Source organism: Sylvia atricapilla, chromosome 1 (genome assembly GCF_009819655.1).
Source record: "Sylvia atricapilla isolate bSylAtr1 chromosome 1, bSylAtr1.pri, whole genome shotgun sequence".
Classification (NCBI taxonomy): Eukaryota; Metazoa; Chordata; class Aves; order Passeriformes; family Sylviidae; genus Sylvia; species Sylvia atricapilla.
This window is the reverse complement of record NC_089140.1, coordinates 3,539,262-3,555,588: the sequence shown is the minus strand read 5'-3', so window position 1 is coordinate 3,555,588 and position 16,327 is coordinate 3,539,262. Positions and strand designations below refer to the sequence as shown.

General features: G+C 41.3%; 1 long non-coding RNA gene across 1 annotated transcript in view; it reads left to right on the top strand.

Moving 5' to 3' along the window:
• Window positions 1-16,327, top strand: part of LOC136358081 (uncharacterized) — an 829,601-nt gene that overhangs the window by 753,509 nt on the left and 59,765 nt on the right. The window lies entirely within an intron of this gene.

Genomic DNA, 16,327 nt, shown 5'->3' with positions numbered 1-16,327 from the left:
GGGACATAGCACAGCCTTAAGTCCCTGAAGGCGAAGCCCACATTTCCTCCAGTGAGCAGCAAACCTTCGATGACATCCCAGTGAGTGAAGGACATGTGTCATCCTTTGGTGATGGAGTTCTGAAGAATACATCTTGAACAAGAAAATCACATCCTTGATCTATCAAGGCAGGATTTGAGGCCTCTGAGCCTTTTGCAGAGAGGTGTCAGTGCAATGTGAGCAGCAGAAAGGCAGGAATCACACGGTGGGCACAGCCACCAGCCTGTGCTTGCTGGCATGATGTCACCGAGGAGCATACCTCCTCCCCTGAGCTAAGGGAGAGACAGGAAACCTAAAACCAGCATTTATTCCAGCAAATGTAATCTTCAAGAGTTTTCTCCGTGGATTAAGTCATTCCAAGGCTTTGTCAGACAGCTGAAAACAGTCTGAAGGGAGGCCAAGAGAAATGAGGGCTGCTAGAGCGGGTTACAGCTGTGACTGCAAGGCTGACAATGGCTGAGGTGGGAGAGGGAAGTGCTGCTGCCCACGCAGAAAAGTCATTTGATGGAAAAGCTTTGCCAAGCCAAGGCCTGCTGAGGTGGAAAGCACATTGTCTTCAGGGTTCTCAGCTGTGTCAGAGCCCTCCTGCACCATGGGGAGTTATTACACTGAGCTCCTTGGGGTGCCTCTGGCACAGTGACCTTTTTACTGGCTGGGAAAGAGAGATGAGCAGGACACACTGTGATTTAGTGAGAGAAAGCCCTTTGAAGACAATCAAACACAGCCTGAAGATACTGGGAGGGGATAAGACCAGTGCAGCTTGCCAAGGGGAGCTGGACACAGAGAGTTTTCTCCCAGGAGTTGTCTCTGCCCTGCCTGGCTCTTCCCAAGGACAAAGGCCAATTCTTAATGTCCCAGCGTGACAGAGGCACTTTGGGGATGGAGATTTCCCTGCTCTCTTTCCCAAAGCTGGCTCCAATGAGGTGCAGAGACCCTTTGACAGCCTGACAAATGTTTTTCAGCACCATCCAAGGGCACTTCTGGGTTGGACCCCTCTCTCTTCTTCACAAAGTGGCTCTGTGTTGTCCCTTTGGCATCCAGAGACAGGGCTTGTTACTAACCAGTCTGAAGGACTCTGCTCTCTAAAGAAAAATAAAAATAGATCCTTCAAACCAGCAGAATAAGGAGACAGGGAGACCCAAGTAACTTGCCAGGAAGTTCACATGGGTGGGATGCCCAGTGTATTTTCTCCATCCCTACTCACAAAGACTTGGATGTCTGCCTTTAATAAATATAGCCAGCGATGGAAAGCACTGGGAAAGGAAAGGGTACCTTCCATGGATGTGCCCTAATTAAAGGTAAAAAGTGTGATTTCTTAAACTTTATTTAAGATTTGGAGCAACTTTTCTGCATGGGCTTAAAAAATGCTGGTGTCTGAAAGGCTTCAATGACCTCACACATCCACCAAGAGTGGAAACTGGCGTTTTCACACTGGATTCAAGATTTTTTTTTTTTTTTTCTTACATCCCAAATAAACTTGCAGCTCCTCTGGAGGTTTTCTAGTGTTCTCTGTCACCGTCCATCTTGGAGCCTGAAGCAGAGCAGGACTGTGAGTGTGTGCACAGGAGTGGGGACGGATTTCGGGTCCCATTTCCCAGGGTGCAGTGCCAGCTTGGGGCTGGGCCAATATTGTTGTGTTCTGGGAAAACACACAACCAGAGCTCCTCCTGGGGCTGTGATAAGGGGTCAAGTTAAGCACAGTAGAAGCCAAATCATCCCGATTTACATTATTTAGCATAATGCAGACTGTGATAGCAGTGAAGTTGCAGCAGGAGCCTTTCAAAGAACATGAGCTAATGTCTAGAAAAAGAGAGTGGAGGAAGGGTTTGCTCCTGGCCCAGCCACCAGACAAATTGTGATAGGCAATATTTGCTATCCTGAAGGAAAAAGAAGCAGTTTCCAAATAAAAGGTGCTAAAAAACCCAAAATAAACCAAACAAACCCAAACCTGGAATATTTGCAGAAGTTCAGAGTATTCTGGTATCACACTGTAACATGCACCTAAATATGGATGTACAAGACGAACGCACAAGTTGTATTTTTCTTTCTCTCAGATGAGATTTTTGAAGATATTGGACTGAATTGGGAATTCTGATATCAGCATTATTTTCTGGAGACTTCTGTTCCTAATTCACTCACATTTCTGAATGCCTGTGATATGTCATTGCCTGAGTTTTACTATCTCTGACTGGGACACAACTTCTGTTCTGAAACAAGGATTTTGTGAAAATATGAAAATTAATTGTATTTTTACAATACAGTCAAAACTCTAACACTAGCAGCAAGCTCTGACTCAATATTTTAATATTAAAACTACAAAAGCAACATTTTATTGCCCTACAAAGTTCCTGTGAATTTTAATCACTTAAGATCTGCCAATACTCAGAGTTACAGTTTTCATATTGTATTTATTGCCATTTTTATGGATATAATTGTGCAGGATGAAGTTATAGCAAATATTTCTAGCTTAATATATATTTCTTCAGCTTTGAGGGTTTAAACCTGCTCCTTGCTGCATTGTAGTCCCGTGTGAGTTTCTAATATTTTAAAAAGGCAGAGCAATGCCTTAGCAAGGTCTGCATCAAACAATAAAATGTGTAATTAATTAAAAGGATACTCTGGTTTCCCACTAGATTTGGGTTTTTTTAATTTCTTCTCCTCATTGTGCAGAATTATTATTAATTTTTTTTTTAATTTAGATTTCCTTTACTTTTTCTTTTTCATTTCTCAAAGAATGCTCTATGTAGTGACTATCACAAAGCATGGTATTCTCTGAATGTTTTACCAGCTCTTCTCTGGAGAGCTATTAAAGAAGAAAAAAGAAGAAACAATAAAATCTTGCTTTGAGCTGAGTTATTCCAATTTTCTTGTCCAAGCTGGAAGCATAGAAAAGAAACAAGCACCAAGAAACACTATGTATTTGAGTATTTAAATGCCTGACTGTCTCTGACAACACTGTCATCTGGTACTTCTGCCTTCTTGGAGCCTTTTGGGATTTTTTTAAATAATTCTCTCCCTTTCATTATTTTAGAAGTGCTTCAGAGGAGATGAAAATGCTACTGGTGTATTTTTGCTGTTTTTTAATGCAGTTTTCAACTCACTTGTTCACTTTATCACTGCTACTTCTTTGATGTCATTGATCATTTACAATTAAAATTGTTTTATAAATATCTCCCTCTCTTCTTTTGTAACTGTTCCTCTTCACCCTCTGGAGAATTATTGCTCAACTTTCATTTTTAGCCACAAATCTGCCTTTTTTGCCCAGGTCAAATGAGATGAACTGGTGACCTTTTCAAACTCACAGAAATTAGATTCAGTAGTAAGGGACTTACTCACAAGCAGATGCAGTTCCTGTGAAATTTCCAAAATTGACACCCAGCCAGTGGTGATGGTCTGGACGTGCCCTGTCAGTGTGAGTGAGATTCTCACAGAGGGGTGAGTTACCTCATACTCATAGCTGGGGCTTTCTGGTCAAATGAGATTCCAGAATAGAGAAGAAAAAAACCCACCCTTTCCCCCAAAAACCCCAGAAAAACCAAGAGGAAAAAAAAAAAAAACCAACCCAAAAGACCATAACCCCAGAAAAACCAACCAAAAAACCCCTCAAAACCCAAAAAACCCAACAAAAAACCAAAAACATCCAATCAAACAAAAAATCCCAAAGAAAACAAACAAAAAACCCGAAATAAACAAACAAAATACCCCAAAAACAAACAAAAAAAAGAACAAAAAACCAACCAATCAACCAACAACCAAAAAAACAACAAAAATACCCAAATTAAACCAAAACGAATCACTAAAGAAGAAAAAAGAAAAAAAAGGGAAAAAAGCTCTTTGTTCTATAGCAAGAAGAAAACTAATTAAAAAAAAAAAAAACCTCAACCCAGTATTAGTCACACAGTCTTTGGAAAAAGATTTATATAGGAGCATGAACAATGCACACAATAGTAACACTCAGGCAAAATAAAATATTTCCTTTAAAAAAAAATCAAAAGTCATCTCTCATGATTTAAGTAAAAGTGATTTCATGTTCACTGAAAACAGCGAAACAATCCAATGACAAAATCAAAACCTAAACCCTTCGTCTAAAAGGTTTTCAAAAATCTCCTGGATTTGCCTTGGAGGCAAAACTCTCTTGGAGAGAGTTAATTTTCTTTCTAGTGTCTGGATCAGTGCCGTGTTTTGGGTTCCCCAGGAGGACAGTGTTGACACCACAGTGATGTTTTGGTTGTTGCTAAGTTGTGCTCACCCTAAATCAGGGACTTTTCAGTGCCTCCTGCTCTGCCACTGAGCAGCTGCTCAAGAAGTTGGAGAGGAGCATGGCCAGGACATTTCCCTGAACTGGCCAAAGGATGTTCCATCCCAAGGGACACCATGACCAGGGTATAAACTGAGGGAATTTGGAGCTAATCACTGCCAGGATGGGTTTGGCATCAATCACTGGATGGTGAGAACCTGCACTGAGCAGCACTTGTCTTTTTGGGTTTTATGGGACTCTCTTCCTCTCCTATCTATAATAATTATCATTAATAATTATAATTTCTGTTATCTTTTATTTGTTTTAATTATTAAACTGTTCTTATCCCAAGCCATGGCCTCTGTTTTCTTTTCCAATTGTCTTCACCAGCCCATTGGAGAAGGGGAAGAGAGTGAGGGCCTGTGTTGTGCTTTGTTGCTAAGTGGGGTTAAACCTGGACAAAAATTTCAATTACATGTTTAATCCACAGGACACCGCTTCTTTCTGGGCTGACATTCAGAGTTTCAGCAACCCCAAATAAATGGGTGTGATCAGAGGAAAGCAGTGATCTAATAACCGTGGTGAGATGCCTGCTGTGGACATCAAAGGCTGCAGTTCTGGAGGCAGAAATTCCAGCTGGGACATTCCTTGTGTCCTGTGTCACACAAATGGAGATGTTCCTGACACTGTGCTCTCTTATCCTCATCCAAACTTCACCTCGTGGAGTCACTTTGGTGTGAAAATCACACATAATCCTTGGGCAGGGCCAAGGTGTCAGGAATGATTTCACTGCTTGGAACTTCCCAGGAAGTGAGATCCACACAGGGCTATTGGCTGAAATGGTGAATCACTTTGGGAGGCAGATTTCTGCTGGTTTTCTTACTGTTCATGGGGGAAAGAGGGGTAACGGGTGTTTCTTTGCCCTCATCAGGGAAAGGCAATACATTTCACTGCTTATTTGTGTTATTCTTACACAAGGAATGCACATTCACACTGGTCCCTGCACCTCATTGCTACCAGTCAGATGATAAAGAAAGCAATTTTTGAGCCTCTTGGCTCATCCTCCAGGAACGTGCCACAGGAGAATTGCTGTTGCACGAGTTCTGCCCTGCCTACATCCTACACCAGCAACTTCCCAGAAGTGAAGCAGGTTTATAAATGCTTTCCTGCTTCTGACTTATCCTTGGATAAGTTTACCACTCGGCTTTGTTTGCAGTCGATTTCTTCCTGTAGCAAGCCTCTCCCCACCCAGGCATGGATGTGGTGATTTGATTGTTGTGTGGCTGTCCTGACACAGCAAGAGGGGAATGAGAGAGGGAAATTACTCCATTTCCCCTGTTCTGAGCAGAGAACAAACGGGAAGCTCGATGACTTTTGCTGGTTCAGGAGTCAGTGGGTCACGTTGTCCATTTCCAGTGAGATGGCTCAGTCATTCCCAACCCTCTCCTTTTGTCTTTATGAGGAACAAAGCTCAGAAAACCACAAAACCCAGATGCTCCCTGCAGTTTAACTTCCTGAAGGCTGGGAGAAAATAAGGGTAGAGCCATCTTCTTTACAACGAAAATGTCAAACCCTTCAGACAACTCATTGATGTGGAAATCCCATAGTTCTACGAAAACTGCCCAGTTCTGTGGTCTAAGAGAGACTGCAGAGATGCAGAAAAGGTGGGAAATTCTCCAAGTTGTTTCTTACTCCCTTTAGCCAATCTTTGGCAGAACTGTCATGGTCCTTTTGGTCACATTTAGGTTGGGAGCAAAGCCTTTGAAACATTGGCTTTTAGATGGAAGCATTGAAAAAAAATCTTAAAAATCTTTTTTTTTTTTTTTTTTTTTTTTTTGGTAACAACATACTTTTAAGTGATGCAACTCTGCTATTAAACAAAGCAGAGGGACCAGACAAAGCTACAAGAATGGAAAAGCTGGGCAGAGAAAAATCCAAAAGAAACCTTGAAGAACTGGGCGTGTGATTCCAGAGGGAGAGAAAAAATCGTGATTAACTGAGGATGGCTAAAATAGATGTTACATAAGAGACAAGCATCAGTTATTCCTTCTCATCATTCTGGGCAGGAGAAATGGGTTTACAAGGCAGCAGGGAGGAACTGGATCAGATATTAGGGAAAACATCACAACTACAAAAAAAAAATCTTCATAAGTGCAAGGAAAACCAGGCAGTGGATTTGGTTGCCAAGGGGAGGATGTGAATCACTGTCAGTGAAGATCTCTGTAGTTGAGCAGCCATCTGTTGCAGAATTAATTCTCCATTGTAGTGTTAGATTAAGGTTAAAATACTTATTGCTGTATTGCAGTTAGAGACAGTCTTGGACAACTAGTATTAATAATTATGGACAATCCAAATGAAATGAAACATGAATTTTTCATTGTTGTTTCAGATTTTGTGGGTTTTTTTTGGTTTTTGGTTTTTTTAATGCCTTTTGTCTATGAAGGATTGTGTAATAAAACAGCTGCTACATTTTGCTTTTCCTCCTATTTACCCATTACAGGACATCAAAATATGGCAAATATAATGGGATAGGTGGGGAATATATCTCGTGGTTCTTCCAGTAAACTTCCAAAATCTTAGGAAGCATCTTCCAAGCATCTTAGGAAGCTGAGTAAAGAATTCCTTGTAAGGAAAAGAGGTGCAGATATGCCTTAGTCTAAATGGTAGTAGAAAAAAGGTCATGGTGGGATGTCCCTTCTCTGTTTATCATAGAATCATTAAATTATATTAAAATTTGAAATTTGTCTCTTCTTTGCTGCAAATATGGACGAATTTTATCCTTACACTGAGAGTTAGTTCAGGAAGCTACAAACTTCTGGAGGGTACCAGGAGCTTTAAGGAGTAAGCAAAAAGAGCAGTGATCAGTTCTGACTTTTAAAGATAGCACCTAGGAGTGGGACAATGGAGAATTTGTGGAAGAAAATCCCGATTTCTCATAGAGAAAGACCCTGAGTGTTTTTAAACTCCTGCTAAATTATGGAATTACATAAGAGTTTGATAAAATATGGCAATCAGATCATAGATATCCTGATCTGTCTGTAGAGGCTGGAAAGGCTGAAACAGAGGCTTGGCTTATTGGGTTAATTTAATCTTTTGTCTTTCTACTGAGCCCTGAAGTTGGCTTCAGGATTTCAAATATACAACCTTCAAAATTAAAATATTGCCTGATCTTTCTAAAAGAAGCAGTTCAAACCTGTGCATGAAATCACGTTGAATCTGGTGGCTTGTTGGGAAAGAGTCAGGATTTATTCTTCCCCCAAACTTGGGAATGTATCATAATGATCACAGTTGAACCATTTCCACAATAATCTATACATTTATTTGTATATATTTCTTGCTGTTTTCCTTCAAAAGCTTTTATTCCAGTTTTTCCTGATTTGTCTGAGCTGAGAACTATTTCTATAGCCCTTAGGTTTATAAAGAGAGAGCACTTCCATGTTATTTTGTCATTTCCTCAAATAAGGGTCTCTGTTGCAAGATAGAGGAGTTAATTATGGTTCTCTTTTCTCTTTAGTCGTTCCTGAATCACCCCGCAGTGTAATTACTCAGCTACTACTGTGCAATCAAAATAATAATATGTTTCTTTCTTTTCTCATCACTATTGTAACCAGTTCAACCAGAACCCTTACTTTTTGGCCCAGAATGTGAGAGTGTGAAACCACCTGCAGAATAACCACAGGCACAGGCTTATCCATGGCCCATGGGCCACCAAGAGAGAAGAGTTGGCTTAACTCATCTCGTGCCACTCATAATTAACACCATGATCATCACTTGGGTGTCACTGACTTCATTATTTGGCTTCTTTTTCCTTCCAGTCTGAGATCCCACTCTGATGGATGCTGTGTGAAGACGTCTGATAATTACTGAGTCTTTATTTTAATTTAATCTTGATTTAATTAAATTTAATCTCTGAGCAAGAGGTTGGTCACTGACCTCACCCAAATTTTTATCCTTCTTCTGTCCATTTATTCTAGAAGCAGCACATCATAAGAACTTTTAATTTACTGTGATGGGTCAACCCTATCTGGATGTGAGGTTCACACCAAGACACACTATCACTCCTCTCGTCAGCAGGATAGAGAGGGAGGGAAGGAAATTGTCCTGGGTTGTAGTTTAGGATGTATTCTATCACCATCTTCAGTTAATGGCCCATCAATGCCTTGTGCATGACTCACAGACAAGTCCCTCCAGGAGTTATCTCTCTTTAATGGGCCATCAAGGAGCTCCTGAATGACTCATCATCCCATTGTGAGATGCCCCGCCCACGGGGAGGAGCCAAGCATTCTCACCTGGATATAAGCTGGGATTTGGGACAGTACAGGCAGCCCTCACCCACTGGATTCCCAGAGGACTTGAGCTACCAGACCTTTCTATGGGATCACTGCTTCAGGAAGATCACCTCGTCTGGACTGCTTCCATCACCCTGATCAGGTCATATTCTGACTCTGTCAGTGGTATTTTTTTGTATTATTGCATTTATTTTATTTTATTTTATTTTCCCTTTTCTTCTCATTAAATTGTATTTCTGACTTGGAGCCTCTCCCTCGCTTTGTTTTCAAACCACAACAGAAATAAAATGGATAAATCTCACGGGTTTAAAGCCTGCTCAATAAAGCAAAGGCCTCATGCATAAGCAAAGAAAAACAAAAGATTTTTTCTCTACTTGGTGTCAGAAGGGGCTGTCCAGCCACTGCCTGGGAAGGTGAGCTTTAGTTCTCTTGGTGGCTGCTCTGAAGGACAAACATTGTGATAACAAATGGCCCTCCCAGCCCCTTCTCTCAACTTTTATTGCTGAGCACATGTGATGTGGTGTGGAGCATCCCTCTGGTCAGGTGAGGGGTTGTGAGTTCAATCCCTGTATGGGCCATTCATTTCAAAGTTGGAATTCATGATTCTTGTGGATTCTTTTCAATTCAGAATATCCTGTAAGTAGAGGTTGGGATCATTTGTCCTGACTGTGTCCTTTCCCAAGATCTTGCCCAAATCCTGCCCAGTGATGAGAGAGAAATGTTGGAGAAAATCACAGAATCACAGAACGGTTTCAGTTAAAGAGAGATTAAAGTTCATCTAATTACAACTCCCCTGCCATGGCAGGGTCACCTTCCACTCTCCCAGGTTGTTCCAAGCCTGTCCAGCCTGGCTTTGGACACTTCCAGGGATCCAGGGGCAGCCACAGCTTCTCTGGGCACCCTGTGCCAGGGCCTCACCACCCTCACAGGGAAGAATTTCTTAAAATCTAAATCAAGTTTCCCTCTCTGATTTGAAGCCATTTCCCCTTGTCCTGTCACTCCAAGCTCTTGTAAACATTTTTCTTGCAGGGTCCCTTCTAATACTGAAAGCCCACAATGAGTTTACCCCAAATCCTTCTCTTTAGCAGGATAAACAATCCCAGCTCTTCCAGCCTTTCCTCCCAGCAGAGCTGCTCCATCCCTCTGATCATCCTGGTGCCTCCCCTGGACTCATCCAAGGGGTTGATGCTCAGCAGTAGCCGAAATGCTCCTGTGTCCCCAACACCTTTCTAAGCCAATAACACGCAGCTCAGCTGCTCTGTGGAAAATTAATTCCACCTCAGCCAGGCCCAGCAGAGTCAGGGACAAAGCCCAGACTGAAATCTGGACGTCTTTTTTCCAGCATCTAAACATACATGTGCAGAGGGAGAAATTTCTGACCTGGGCACTCAGTGTCCCTGTCCTAACACAATGCCTGTGGACATTTGAGAAATGCCAGGGTGTTGAAGACACCCAGGCTGATGGATTCAGAGAACACCTGTGCTATTCCTGACCAGCTGGGAGCTAGGCAGGATGAACCAGAACAGTTCAAATATCAATAACTACATCTGTTCAGGTAACTGAATCCTGCCCCAGATGTCTGGGTGCACACTGAAGTCCACAAGGACCTTTTCAGTGTTTCAGGAGGCAATTTTCCTTTAGGAAGGTAAAAATGTCACTGCCAAAAGAAAGACATTCAGCCATCCTTTATAGGTCTCATCACACTGCTGCTCACCCCAGGTCATGAGATGGCTGCACTCTGTGTTCTTGCATTGAAAAGAATTGAGTTTGTTAATGGGCAGCACAGAGAATGAAACAGAACCACAGAGTCCTGACTTTTCCAGCATCCATGGTTAATCAATTCCATTTTTGAATGCATGGTACTCAGATTTTGCCATTAGTCAGGGAAGAAAAAAAAAAAAGATCAAAAAAGCCTCGGTGGTGTCTGTCCTCAGTCCACTTTTTCTCAACCTCTCCCATGATTATGATGTTTAGGGATTTACTGATTATCTTAACCTTTGGCCAATGATACAATCAAGAGAACAACCAGTGCTCTTCCCAAAACAAAAAAGTTGGCAGTGCAGTAGCTTGAAAGAAATAAATGTAATTTTGTAAAAGAACAAGGTTATAATTTAAGTAATGAAATTGCTATCCACCTGCTTAATTAAATACAAATGTTCCTTCCTGAGTGAATTTTGCCTAGTCCATGGCCAGGATAGGAACAGTTTATTAGAGAACAGCTAAGAAAAAAAAAAAAGACCTCAGTGCTGCTCTATTCAATGAAAAGATAAAGGCACTTAATAATTACTTCAGTGGGTCTCTTTAGTTTATTATTAATATTCTGGTGCTATATGTGATTTTCTGTACGGTGTATCAAGAACACATGGGTTTGCTCCTTACTGAGAGCATGGCAAACATTCCTATTTCCACTGACTAAGACCTTTTTTCATTTTGCCAGGAATTGTTCCATTAATTTAAAAAAAATAATATCCCTTTTATATCTCATTCTTACTCATTCCTTCAATAAAAATATCTTGTGATTTTACAAGGTTTGGAACGTTTGCACAACAGAGCTAATACTGAAGAATTTCATCTCAGAGACATGAGAGGTAGTGACAGTTTCTATCTGTTTTCTAGAAAAAAAAAGGAAGGAAATTTGTCTTTTTCTCTCATTAGTTCTGAACTTAAAAAAAAAAAAAAAAAAAAAAAAAAAAAGGTAGAAAATTAAACATGTTTTTTCCTGCTTTTTTTCCTTCATATTTTCCTGAAATATGCATTTCCTGGAAATGAATTCCTGGTGACTGAAGAGAAAATATGACACTTTTATAAACTCTTTTCTCCTCTCAAATTCTACTCACTTTGCCCACCCCTCAAGACAACTCTGTTGGCAGAGCACTTCACAGATCTTCTGTGACTGATGGAATTCTAACAAAATACAGGAAAATGGCTTGAAAGGACTTCAAGACATCAACCAAGCCATTGTCCAGCCCCAAGGCTGTCTAAGGCATCACTCCCATGGTGTTTGTCTGATCTTTTTCAAAACCCATCCAATGACCGAGATTCTACATTCCCTTCTCTTCATTTATTAAAGGCTTTAACAATTTTTCCTGACACAAAGATTTTTCCGGGCGTCCCATCCACAATTTTCCTCCTGCACCTTTAGCCAGTGTCTTTTTGCCCGATCTGACACAGCAAAATTATTCCTGTTTCCTTTCCAAAGGTCTTTTATAACACGAGAGGTGTCATGTCTCTGTGGTGTAGTGGAAGGTGTCTCTGCCCACAGCAGGGAGTTGGAGCTGGATGATCTTTAATGTCCCTTCCAACCCAAACCATTCCATGATCCTGTGGTTCTGTGATGTATCCACTTCATCATCTCTTTTGGCAAAACCATCCCGACCTTTCCCCTCACTCTGCATTTTCCTGGCCTCTCCTCAAACTCTCTGCTTGCCTCTGGGTTGTTCCCTGCAGATCCAAAGCCTTCTTGAAAAATACTTCCTAAAAAGGCTTTGTCTTAGACTGGTCAAGTTGCTCTGGGAGTTTGATTGCTCAGCACTGTAAGTATTGCTTTATGCAGGAAAAAAAGTGATTCTCTCATTTATACACCCAATAATTTTGTCCTTTCTCCAGTATTGTGACATCACTGACACCATTTACTCACCTTGTGTAGCCACCTCAAGCCATGGGTGCTTTCTTGGAGGCCCGTTTCTGTCATATTTTTGCAGCTGTTTCTGTCATATTTTATCCTGAAATTATTAATGTAGAAAGTGAATTACTTTTCCTTCTATGGTGTAAGGCACTAGTTGAGTGTGACCAGCAGATAATGAGGAATTACAAATTTAAGGGCCACTTTTAGAACTTGCAAGGTCCTAATGAGCAACTATTAAAAGAGAACCAAGAGGGGAGATATTTTGGACCACCCAGTAATCGTCTTCCTGTATTTCTGCATCTGAAAACTTCTGGGTTTTTTTACGCCCTTAAGAGAAATGTTAAAAGCAGCACTCAAATGGCAAAGTCATGTGTCTGGAAGCATCACCTGATGGGCACCTGCCCTCTCCTGAAACTGGCCCCACTCCCCTCGCAGGGGCTGCCTTCTCTCTTCCTCTGCCAGCATTTATGAGGTGTTCTGGGGAAATGATTCTGCTGGGGGGAAAAAAAAATGTTTATTTCTAGTCTGGATCAACTCCCTGCTCCAGTTCCCTGCAATGCCCACAAATAGCTGTGGCAGGGTGGAAGCAGCCCAAAAGAAGTTGAAAAGGGAGAGGGAAGAAGAGCTGAAGCTCTGTGTGGTCAAGTAGCTGTGCCATAGACTTGCTGCCAAGCTAAAAAAGTGATCCCAGTGGAAATAAAATCAATCAAGCCCGCTGGTACAGGCCCCAGTATTCTAGCACTTAAAAAGATTTAATTTCACATGATGAAGAGTTAATGCTCTACATTTTGTGCTGTTTAATCAGCTTTAGGTGAAATCCATCAGCCCGTTTCATACATGATATGAGCAAAATGAGCAAAACGATCAACCTCTTACACCGCAAGGAGAAAATAATTCGACTGCATGATTATTGACTCTGCATGTTTTTCAGCCTTAAAAAGTGATGATTCAGGGACTCATTTATAAAACTCGTTTAAGCTCTGGGTCGTGTAAAGTTTTGAACGTTCCCTTTTCCCCTCGGAAACGAAACATTCATCCGTCACGTCTGCACAACAAAACCGCCTATTCTTGGAGCTGTGGTTAAACGACTTGGGCCCAGCCTTCCTCCTCCCCTCCCTCCCCTCCCACACCTTCCCTCTAAACTTCAACAGCATCAAAAAATCATCATGGCAATAAGAGACGCTGTGAGACAATGGTAGGGACGGAAATTTCTTTTTGTTTCCCTGTAGATTTGCTCCCGGTATTACAAATCTCACCACAGCAGTCTGTGCCCATCAGGGTGACCTTGGTTCCCCACAGAGGTGCTCCTGGCTCCATTTTCACTTTGGACACTGCTGGTTGCATTAATGGCTTCAAGAAAAATGCCACCTGTAGCTTTTTTCCCCCCAGTATTGAATTCTAATACATTTTTGGGGCATGTTCCTTGGGAAATATGAAGCTGCAGCAGTGTCATCTCAGAAGCTGTAAGGATTTAACTCAAATTGTTTGCTTTTAGCTTTGGAAGATCCATAGGGTATATATGCCAATGAATTAAATTGCTACTGCCTTTTCTAGTTAAATTGTGAAATAATAATTTAGATTGTTAAGGTTTCCTCCATCTTTCCATTATCATAAGAAACCTAAAATCATGAATCAGGGACTGATTGAGATTGAAAGGAACCTTAAAGACCATCCAGTTCCAACCCCTTGCCACTACCCCATGTGGCTTCAAGCCCTGTCCAACCAGGTCTTGAACATTTCAACTGTAGATTAATCTATGTTGAATTAGACAATGTCTTTAATTAATTAAATGTCTTTATAAGTACAAGAGTTTCCCCAGAGAACTTGTGGAAACCCCATTCCTGGAAGCAATGAAGTCCAGCCTTGATGGGGTTTGGAGCAACCTGGTGTTGTGGAATGTTGGGGCTGGATGATTTTAAGGTCCCTTCCAAGCCAAAGCATTTTGTGATTCTCTGATAATGCAGGGGTCTTCTAGGGGGAGAAAAAGTGGCAGAAAAAACCCCAAAAGTTTTCTGTAAGTTTTGGGATGTCATTTTATGTGTAGGGACAAGAGTGCAGAAACAGGGAAGGCAGGACTGGGAGGAGGCAACAACTTGTTGTGAAATCAGCCAATATTTTATAAACTACTCAAACTTTTACCAAAAACTAAAACCATCCCACAAAAAAAGCCACAAGAGAATCCTTGAAGGAGTCGTGAAAATGTCAGGTTTTCACCTTTGGAAAGCTCACAGGGAGGAAAACAGCTCCTTTTACTGCACGTCTAGTGTCTCCTCTGCAGCTCTGCCATCCTGAAGGCAAACTGCCACCACTAGAAAACTTGGCAGAGGAGCTGCTGGAACAGGGAGCGTGTTGATGGTGGAGGTGATGAGTGGAGAGGAGATGTAGTAATTACTGATCTACTACATGCCTCTCTCTGCTCAGGAGGAGTGTGGGAGCAGGCTGGAAGAGGTGGTGGTATTCAAGGACTGGTAGGAAGTGAGAAGTTTGTGCCTGTGGAAAACTGGTCCTTCAGATGTGCTTTTATGGTGAAATGAAGCAGTTTGAAGTTCTGTTGGTTATTGTGGAAACATTTTTTGTTTAAATGTGAAATTGAAAAAAGAAAAAGCATTTTATGAAATAATAATAATAATAAAAAAGACCCATGAGCCCCATTATTTTCTTTTAGACGTGTCTTTCTCCCTAACCACAAACAGCTGGAAATTTGCACACAACAGCGACAGTAGGAAGGAACTCATTTTAATGGAATGTCTGCACTGCAGAGTGGCAGAATAAGGCTGAAAACACAGAAAAGCCAGGTTTTCCAAAATGATCCATGGTGATCAGGGTTCCTATATGGTAGATTTCAGCATAAAACTCCTCTGTACCCGTATTCATTCTGCCTGAAAAAGTTTAAAAACTTGAGATATCTTATGCTGGGCTTCCTCTGTGTTCCCTCCTAGGATGAGAAGTGGCAGGCAATGCCTTCTGTGGTTTTTATAGGCATGACTTCAACAGCACTGGATAAACACACAGAGGGCTTCAGATGTCGTGGCTGAAATGGAAAATTCTAGTGTGGACACCAGGAGCTTACTCTGAGGCAACTTATTTTCCTAATACATGGAACAAAAAAAAAGTGCATCCCTGTGGAATGGGAGATGCTGCTCCTCTGAAATGGGTCTGTTTATGATCCTTTTTCAAACACTGGTTGAAATGGCTGTGGGGTGCATGATCAAAAGACAATTTGTGGGACAGGTCAAAAGTTATTAACCTTAAAGCACTGATACATTGCAGGAAACCTGATGGATACTCAGTCAAATTTTTTATTTTTTTTCCTCAAATCTGCGATGTTTTTGGAAAGAAGGGGAGAGAGAATGTATCCAGATTCTGGCATGAGCTTGTGATGACAGCATTGGTCACTATGGTTTTATAAGATTTTCAAGGGTTATAACAATACTAAATGTTTGTAAGGCAGCTAAAACTCCCTGTTTAATCTTACTATTGAAAGCACTTTGAATTCAGGACAACCTGAATATTTACACTCTCCCCAAATGGGAAAACAAGGGAATCAGCAAAATGCAGGTAAGAACTGAATATTGGCACCATTATTTTGAAGGTATGTGTGATGATGAATTAAAACTTTGTAGGTTTAGTTTCCCTTACCAGCTTTTTTTCATAACTTTACTGACTACAAATGTAGATTTAACATCATGGGCTGAAATTTTTCCATGCTACACCTCTACAAGGAAATCTTGTGGTTCTTGAGATTCTGTAGGTTCTGAAATGAGTTTAGGAAAAAAGCATTTGCCTGTGGTAAATACATTTACAAGTGTTCATTTACCAGTCTAGACCTTCCTCCTCTGGAATGAGCTGATTAAAACTGACAGGAACACAGCTCTAATTTTGTTTTAGACGAGCCTTTGAAAGTTTGCATAATTAAGGAGAGTATAAGGCTTTAGGGGAAAATGAAATAAATCCTTAAGCACACGCTGCAAGGAAAACCTGCCTACTTCAGCTCCCCAAAGACACTTCCTTGTATTGGATATGCTCCATTCCTTCCCAGACCCAACCTACAACCAACTCTTCAATCCCTCAGATATTCCCAAATGCAGGTACAGCTGCAGTTCCTCACAGCCTCTTTCCAGGCTCTCAGCATTCCCA